Consider the following 8,444-nt stretch of genomic DNA (forward strand, 5'->3'; position numbering starts at 1 on the left):
TATTTGTAATGCAATGTATTATTGACGGCTGCCTGACCTAAAATTCATCAGGAATAGTCAGAATCTTTTGGTCTGGGAACCAGACTATATTAAACTGACTCAGTGGTTATTGCCAAGAGCTAGCGCAGACTAGCTGTGTATGTGCACTAATATAAAAACAGAACATGCAGCGGAGGGTTATGTCTGTAAAGACCGGCAATCGGTTTTGTGTAAGGATATGTAGGGCCACATTAATTATTGTTACATGCCTGGAAACGGGGGTATTTGGTATAAATTATTTCATTTTCATGTATACTCTAAACAGCGTAATGTTCTTTAGAGTACTACAAGAGTGGTTATTGTAAGGGAAAGGGTGGAGGTAACCCAGACGGCGGTGACCAGACTTCGCAAGACAGCGCTCCGGAACTCATTCTGGGTCAGCAAATAGTTTACGAGAAGATATGAGTTCTTGTAATGGCGTCCGAAGTGAGAAGAATGTGAGAGTTAAGCAGGTGGAATCTCTCTTGAATACGGCTACAAATCATGGTGAATATGTGAGCCGTGCTTTGGCCTGGTGCAGCGAATGGCTGCCTCCTCCCTATCTATTTCGGTCAAGGAATATGGCAACTAATGAACGAATGAGAATGAATATATGATTTTCGAGACCCAAATTCACCCAAAGCGCTACTCCACGCATACTACAATTGATAACACGGATGGGGTGTGTGTAGTCATTCTTCGACAGTACAGCGTGTGTCAATAAAAACGCAGGATTAGAAACAAAAATATTAAGAATATAAACCACCCCTATTCATCATAATGTTAACGCTCTTTTCAAAGTATCTGTCCTTCTCTTCAATATGCTTTTCATTTGAACAATCCTGTCCAGAGATAGAGAACATTGAAGAAGGGTTATAAATTCCAAGCTGGTCTGATTTGTGAAATCACACATACCTAATGAAAGGTTTGAATTCAGTACAGGTGAAAGTATCTGTGGACCACAAAGAAGGACATGTGTGGCAGGATTAGGCTTACATAATCTTTTAGTCCACAATCATTGTTATTAGTCAATAATTCATGATGCTTTGAAACAATGATAGTCCAGTTATTAAATTTAAGTGATACTTATCATCAGTTGTTTCAAAGAAAGTTTTGTTCTGGTTTAATTGTCTTCAATACATACCTACATTGTACATAACTGGTCGTTGTGTTAAGGTCATTGAATCAGACCAACCCGCTTCAGAAGGGCTTCACAAAACTTGTCATAACTTTTGAACCAAAAGTCCAAATTCCACCAAACAAAAATCTTGTCAAAGATGAAATTATGGACAATCAAATCCTTATCAAATTAGGCACACCAGTAGCATAATTTTTTCAGAAAAAAAATCGCTTTGAATCCTGCGTTTTTATTGACACACGCCGTAGTAGCCTTGCTGACGCTAACGAGCTCTATTGGTTCTTCAAGCCGTGTGTGGCGAGTGTTGGGACGACTGGGACGCGATAAGAAGTTGCACGTTTCAGCGTGAGTGTGCGGTGAGACAAGGACACTAGAAACTGCCACTTAAGACCTGAAATACATACAGGCCCGGCTCTTAAAATGAGGCCAGCTCGCCCCAGACGTGGAAACCAGCAGGACGTAACACAACACACACAGACACGTTTGTTTACACCCCTCTGCAGTAACCTGTAACTACAGCGGATATGCTGCAACTCCTCAGACCTGCTCAGCCAAGAGGGCAGCAGTGCAAAACCTGCCACAAAATTGGACACTTTGCCAAGGTCAGCAGATCCAAACGCAAGCACACGAGGCCATTCAGATAGACACCGCAGACTCAGACGATCGATACCCCTGATGGTGATTTTTATTCGTCGGTGCCATTCACCACAATCAGCCCCTCATCGATGATGTATGGAGACAGTACGTCTTTGTACATTGCCAGACAGTGTCGTTTCTGTTAGACAGTGATTCCGAGGTGAACATCTTCAAGTTGCCGATGGCGATCTACAGAGCGCTAAGTCTCCCAGACAAATCTCTGCGGCCGTCCCTGACGCATCTCAGTGGCTACTTCGGTGGTAAAAGTATACCACTAGGCCAGACCCAATTAATGTGCCGGGTGAAAGGCAAGACACTGCCATTGAAGTACCTCATCCTGGACAAAGGGGAACCAGTCCTGGTCCTCTGAAAGCAAACCTGTGAATGATTGGGACTGTTGAAGCCAGTCTATACACTAATCGGCCACGACAGTCTCTTTGAAGGTCCAGTGACCATCAAGATTGCAGAGGATGCCACACCCTACTCAGTCATTGCCTCCCGTCGGATTCTCCTTCCGCTCAACTCAAGAAAGAGCTGGAAAAGCTAGAAGTGCAGGGAATCATCCAGCGCATCAAGGTGTCAACCGACTGGTGCTTACCCATTTCATTAATTTCATTTCATTTCATTTCATTTATTATTTCCCAGGTTAGAACACACATAGACACAGAATACAATACAAACATTTAAGGTAACATGCCAGTGTAACAAAAACAAAAACAAACAAAAACAATATTGTTAACGCACCTGAAGGATTGCCAAAAGCGAACTTAATTACTATCTGGTGACTGTCCCTAAAAATGCTATCAAGTGCAAAGAAAACAAAAACATGCATGTACATTATAAAATAACCAATCCCATTATAAAAGAACCGAACCAACAAACGTGTGCATTCAATATACCATTGTCATATCACCAATATCCCATTGTCACATCACCAAACGGCAGACATTCGACTGTGCGTCGACCTACGTCAGCTCAACAAAGCCGTCGCCAGAGAACGTTTCATCATACCCACAGGTGAGGAAGTTTTAGGTACACAGATCTTCTCACTGTTAGATACCAAGCATGGCTTCTGGGAGGTGCCACTCAGCGAAGAGAGTCAAACGCTGGCCACCTTCATCACTCCGTACGTGCGTTTCTGTTTCCGGAGACGTACCAACGCATTATGCAGGCATAACCGGCGTTATCGTCTACATGGACGATGTGTTGATCACGGGGCACACTAAAGAGGAGCACGACGAATGGCTACAGCAGACTGCAGACTGCCGGACTTAAGCTCAACAACAAAAAGTGCAAGATCGCACAGATCGACTTCCTTAGAATGAAACTCAACAAAGATGGCATCCTCCCTGAAAGAGGAAGTGAAGCGCCTCATGGGAATGGTTAATTGGCTCGCACGATTCATTCAAAGTGCATCGTCAGTGGCAGCCCAGGCGCGGATCCATGGGGAGGGGGCTGGGTTCGGGGGTCAAAAACCCCCCTTCTCTGTCAAAAAAACCGAGTCGAGACCGAGCACAAGCCACTGGTCCCACTGATAAACGACAATCATCTCTGCAATGTCCCTCTCAGGTGCCATCGTCTTCTCATGCGGTTGATGAAATACAACTGCTCAGCAGTCTACACACCTGGGAAATACCTCGTTGTTGCCGACACCTTGTCACGAGTCGCCTTGAAATCCACAGCAGACATCACCGACAACCTTGAAGAAGAGGTGGAGGCTCATGTCAACATGGTCACCAAGCACTGGCCTGTATTATGCGGTAAACTGATAAAGTATGCACGAGAAACAACCCTTGATGACAACCTCACAATTGTGACAGCGTATGTCAGCAATGGATGGCCCATTTACGCACAAGACATTGAATCTGCCAGAGTTCGAGGCTACTTGGAGGAGCAGGACCAAAATCAGCTTGATTGATGGAGTCCTCACCCATGGCAATAGCATCATCATTCGAGAGAAGATTAGGCCAGAGATACTCAAGAAGGCCACTAAGGCATCAGTAAGAGCAGGCTACGAAATTGCCAAGCAGTTTTGTGGCCAGGTAAGAAGTGCCAGCACTGCCAGACAAAACAGCCAACCCAACGAGCAGAACCACCCATCTCCAACTCCCCCCCCCCCCCCTACCAGAGAAGCTGTGGCGACGCATGGCCTGTGACTTGGCAGATGTGAAGGGAAAGCAGTTCATCATCTTAGTGGATTACTACTCCAAATGGATTGAAGTCCACCACCTGCACAAGACAACATCCTTATCTGTCATCAATTACATGAAAGCGACATTCGTTCGTTTTGGTACCCCGGAGGTGGTTATGACGGATAACGGTCCGCAGTTACAAAGTGACTTCAAATTGTTTTCTAACATATCGCAATCAAGCCCCTACTATCCACAAGCGAATGGCCAGGCAGAAAATTAGGCCGTTCGCATTGCCAAGATGATTCTACAACAATCGGATCCAATTCAAGCTCAGATGACCTACCGTTCCACTCCGATTCCAGCTCTGGGTGTTACTCCAGCTGTACTTATGATGGGGAGAGAGATGCGAAGTACACTGCCGCTACACTAATACTTCCACTCAATCTTCGTCCAAAGATTGCCAGCCGTAAGCAGTTGAAGAAGGCAGACGAATCGAGCAAATCCAAGAGCGCAATCTACTTTAATTGAATGCACGGTGCGAAACAACTGAGCTGAAACCAAGCGATGACATCAGGCTCCGCACTAAAGCTGGATGGAGTTCGAAGGGCAATGTTATCCAAAAGGCTGGTCCACCTCATTCCTGTGTCGTCAACATCAAATGTGCAGACTACCGCAGAAATCGGCGTCAGCTCATGCTTGTTCCTAAGCCTTATCCAGAACCCGTCTATGAAAGTCCAGATCCCAAACACCAATGACCCACAACCACCACAACCCACACTAACCGGTAGAGCTCAGCGCACAGTACATCCACCAGCTATGTACAACACTCCAGCTATGTCATGAACTGGAGAACTTTGAACTCTCATTTGTTCACATTCCTCACCCGTCACCTTCAAAAGTACTTAATTGCATCTCAAACATTTTCATATTGAATTAGATAATTTAATTTGGAACAACTAATTTCATTCGTGGATTTAAAGAACCTGCATTCATGACATTAGAGAACCTGCATTAAAGAACCTGAATTCATGACATTAGACTCTAAATTTCATCTGAAAAACTGCAATCATAAATCTTGGATTGGACTATTAAAATGTCGCTTAAATATTGCTTCATCACAATTTGAAACGTCCCTGGCACATTGGCCAACCCGAACGGCATTCATGTGAATTAGAAGGGTACACGAAATGAGTTTCCTCTACAGAAACAGGATCCACGGCAGCCTGATGGTAGCCGTGCGCTTAATCGATAGCCGATAAATACTTAGCACCCTGTATAAATATCCTCTAGTGACTCCTCTATGCGTGGTAGAGGAAAAGCATCGCGAACAGTCTTCGCATTTAACTTCCTGACATCGATGCACAGACGCAGTGCATCGTCGCGTTTCCTCATTAACACGACTGTGCTCTCCTAAGGACGCTCACTTCGCCTTATGATCTCCTGATCCAACAAGTTTAGCAAGATGGTCTTCACCTCCTGAACACAGTGAGGTGAAATCCTCCTATACGGTTTATTGACCGGGGAGTCATCCACAGTGTTAACTATAATGAGGGATCTGGTTGCAGCACCCAACATCAATTAACCTCCCCTTTAGAGAACACCTGATCATGTTTCTGTATGAAAATTCTCAGAATTGGAAGCCCCAAGTCCGGGCCAGAGGTTTATTATTTATTTATTATTATTTATTTATTCTCATCATGTAAAAACATGAAACTTGTCTCCTCGTTCTGCACACAAATATGATGTATAAAACACTTAAAAACTTCACATTAAAAACCAAAACAAAAACATATTACATAAATGTACAAATAGGCGTAACAATATAAGAACACTGACAAGAGTACACGTAAACAGAAATAGAACAACAAATTGAGCCTAATTAAATAAATAAATAAAATATCTTGATTGATAGAGCTATTATGTTTAAAGACGAAAAATGGGAAGGACACAATGGCAAGCCGGGGGGGGGGGGATTAGAAAGCCAGGGGGATATGAGCGGGGGAAAAGGAAACAGGGAAAGGGTTGAAACTTACATGTACGAGGGGTATAAACACACACATTTACATCACGATTTAAAAAGCATAATATCTACTATAAGTCTGATTAAAAACACGAGATTGCCCTGGGTAAAAATAAGGGGAAAAAATGTATCGTGTTAACGAGATTTCAATTTACTAATTTAACCCGACACAAATGGGTAGATGTGTGAGGAGGGGTGGATAAGAATATTATGAGATAAGACAGAATAAGGGCTAATCTGATTGCACTAAAAACACACTACAGCACGATTATAAAAACAGCATTATCTAGTATAATTCTTGTTAAAATGTGAAACTGCACTGGGTAAAAATGAAAGGTTGTGTCGTGTTGTACGAGAGTTCAATTGACGGATTCGACCTGACCTGTTTTGTACTATGAACGAATGGAGTGGGTGAGTATCGTCTTGCATAATGGTTCTCAGTTTGGATTCAAGAGCATTGTGGTACATTGATTGAATGTCCAGAACATCAACACCAATGACCCTGCTGGCAATTTTAGTGATCCTTTTCAACTTGTTCGAATTCACAACAGTCAAACCATTAAACCAGGCGATACAACAAAAAGACATGACGGACTGTATGACACTCTGATAAAAAAGCAACATAATATCACGATTAACATGAAATAATTTCAATTTCCGCAGGAAAAAGAGCCGTTGACTAGCCTTGGCACATAACTTAAGAGTATTCACATTCCAATTCAATTTACTATCAATGTACGTCCCAAGGTACTTATACTCTGTCACAATTTGGATTTCATCACCACTAATAACAACAGGTTTGATAACATTCTGATTTTTCCTAAAATCAAAAACAATTTCTTGCGTATTCTGCGTGTTCAATATTAGGAAGTTATCTTTGCACCAATTACAGAACTTAACAATTTCGTTCCTGTATCCAGTCTCATTGTCATGACTAATCAACCCTGTCAGTGAGGTGTCATCTGCATATTTTATCATAGGACACATAGGGTCTTCACTTCTGAGGTCACTAGTGTCACTAGTCATTACCATATCTCTTCCATTCCCCATTTGATGGCACTCAAAACTCGCTAATATAGAATATTTTGAGGGTATAACTTTTATTCATGAGCTCGGCGGACGGATTTTTGGCCTATCTACAGGCGTGCACCCTATAATAGCAGGCCATTTTCATATTTTAACACAAAAACACATTCAGGAGAAGCAGAATATCTCCAAAGTCAATATTTTGAAAAACAAATTGAAAGAAAAAAATTATCCGGAGTCAAAATTTGGCCCGCAAATAGTGACTTTTTTGCGCCTGCTAGCTGTAGAGCGCCCCCAACGACAATTAATTGAGTTCCAGCTACTTTGAAGCTCAAAATGCCCCCCCCCCCCTTTCCACTCGAAATTGCTGTTATCGGCTGATAGCCTACGACTCCCTTACGATTTGGGAGCATCCGTTACGGAAAAGCCCTTGTTGATACCTTTAAAATGCTTGTTCCCCCCTCCCCATAGGCTCCGCCCACTGCAAAAAACCGCCGCCGCAAACCGCAAGCGCGGCGGCCATTTTTAAATATCAGTCTCTTCAGGGGACAAAGCTGAAGCAATTTGTTTCTTTTAATATGTGCTTTGCATTCCAATCACACTAAGACTTTATACAATGTGAGGCCGGGATAATTGATTTCCCCTTTAAAAAAAAGCAATTAAAAAAGGTATTTACTGGAATTAGTACATGTTATCAAAAGTTATGCATGTTTCACTAAAACAAAACACAGTTTTTTCAGCTATCAAGTGGTCTATCTGAAGCACCGTCAATATATCAATATTACTTGATTATTCGATATTATTTGATATCGATATTGCTGATACCAATATGATTTTTAATGATATCGAAAATATCGAAAATGCATCAGATTATCGTGAAATTAAATCTCCTGTTTGTGCTTTTACTTTGTGTTTAACGTTTGCTGTGTAATGAAATAAAACTCGTCGGCAACTTGTACTTGTGACTGAAAATGAAAAACATCAGGTAATGCCAAGCGACGACGCTATGTGCTCTGCGTTTGCTGAAATTCGCGGTCTCCCAAATGAACAACCTCAAAAGATACTGCCCATTATGGACAAAATCTCAGTGTTGAGATTTTTTTTAAGTTTGCTCAATATGCTGCAGAAAAAGCCGTTAACAAATTGGGACAATTTTTGCTTGAAGAAGTTCCATTGCCTATTTATTTCACATTTTCTTAAAATTTTACTTGTATTACTTTTATTCTCGATATTGTAATTTCGCTATATCGATTATTGAAAATTCTGATATCGACGGTTATGCTAAAATTATGTTTTGAATCTATCCAGATGAATGAACACCAGAGATTACACACAGGCAATCCAATTAAAATGAGATTTAATTTGAGTCAAGACTGAAGCAATAGTTTCACGGTCAGATTTTGTGTTTTGTATATGAGGAAATAACCAAGTCTTTATTCTGAAAGGGGAATGTTCGGTGAGTTTTGTTTGTTTT

Source organism: Patiria miniata, unplaced genomic scaffold, assembly GCF_015706575.1.
Source record: "Patiria miniata isolate m_02_andy unplaced genomic scaffold, ASM1570657v1 HiC_scaffold_23, whole genome shotgun sequence".
Taxonomy (NCBI): Eukaryota; Metazoa; Echinodermata; class Asteroidea; order Valvatida; family Asterinidae; genus Patiria; species Patiria miniata.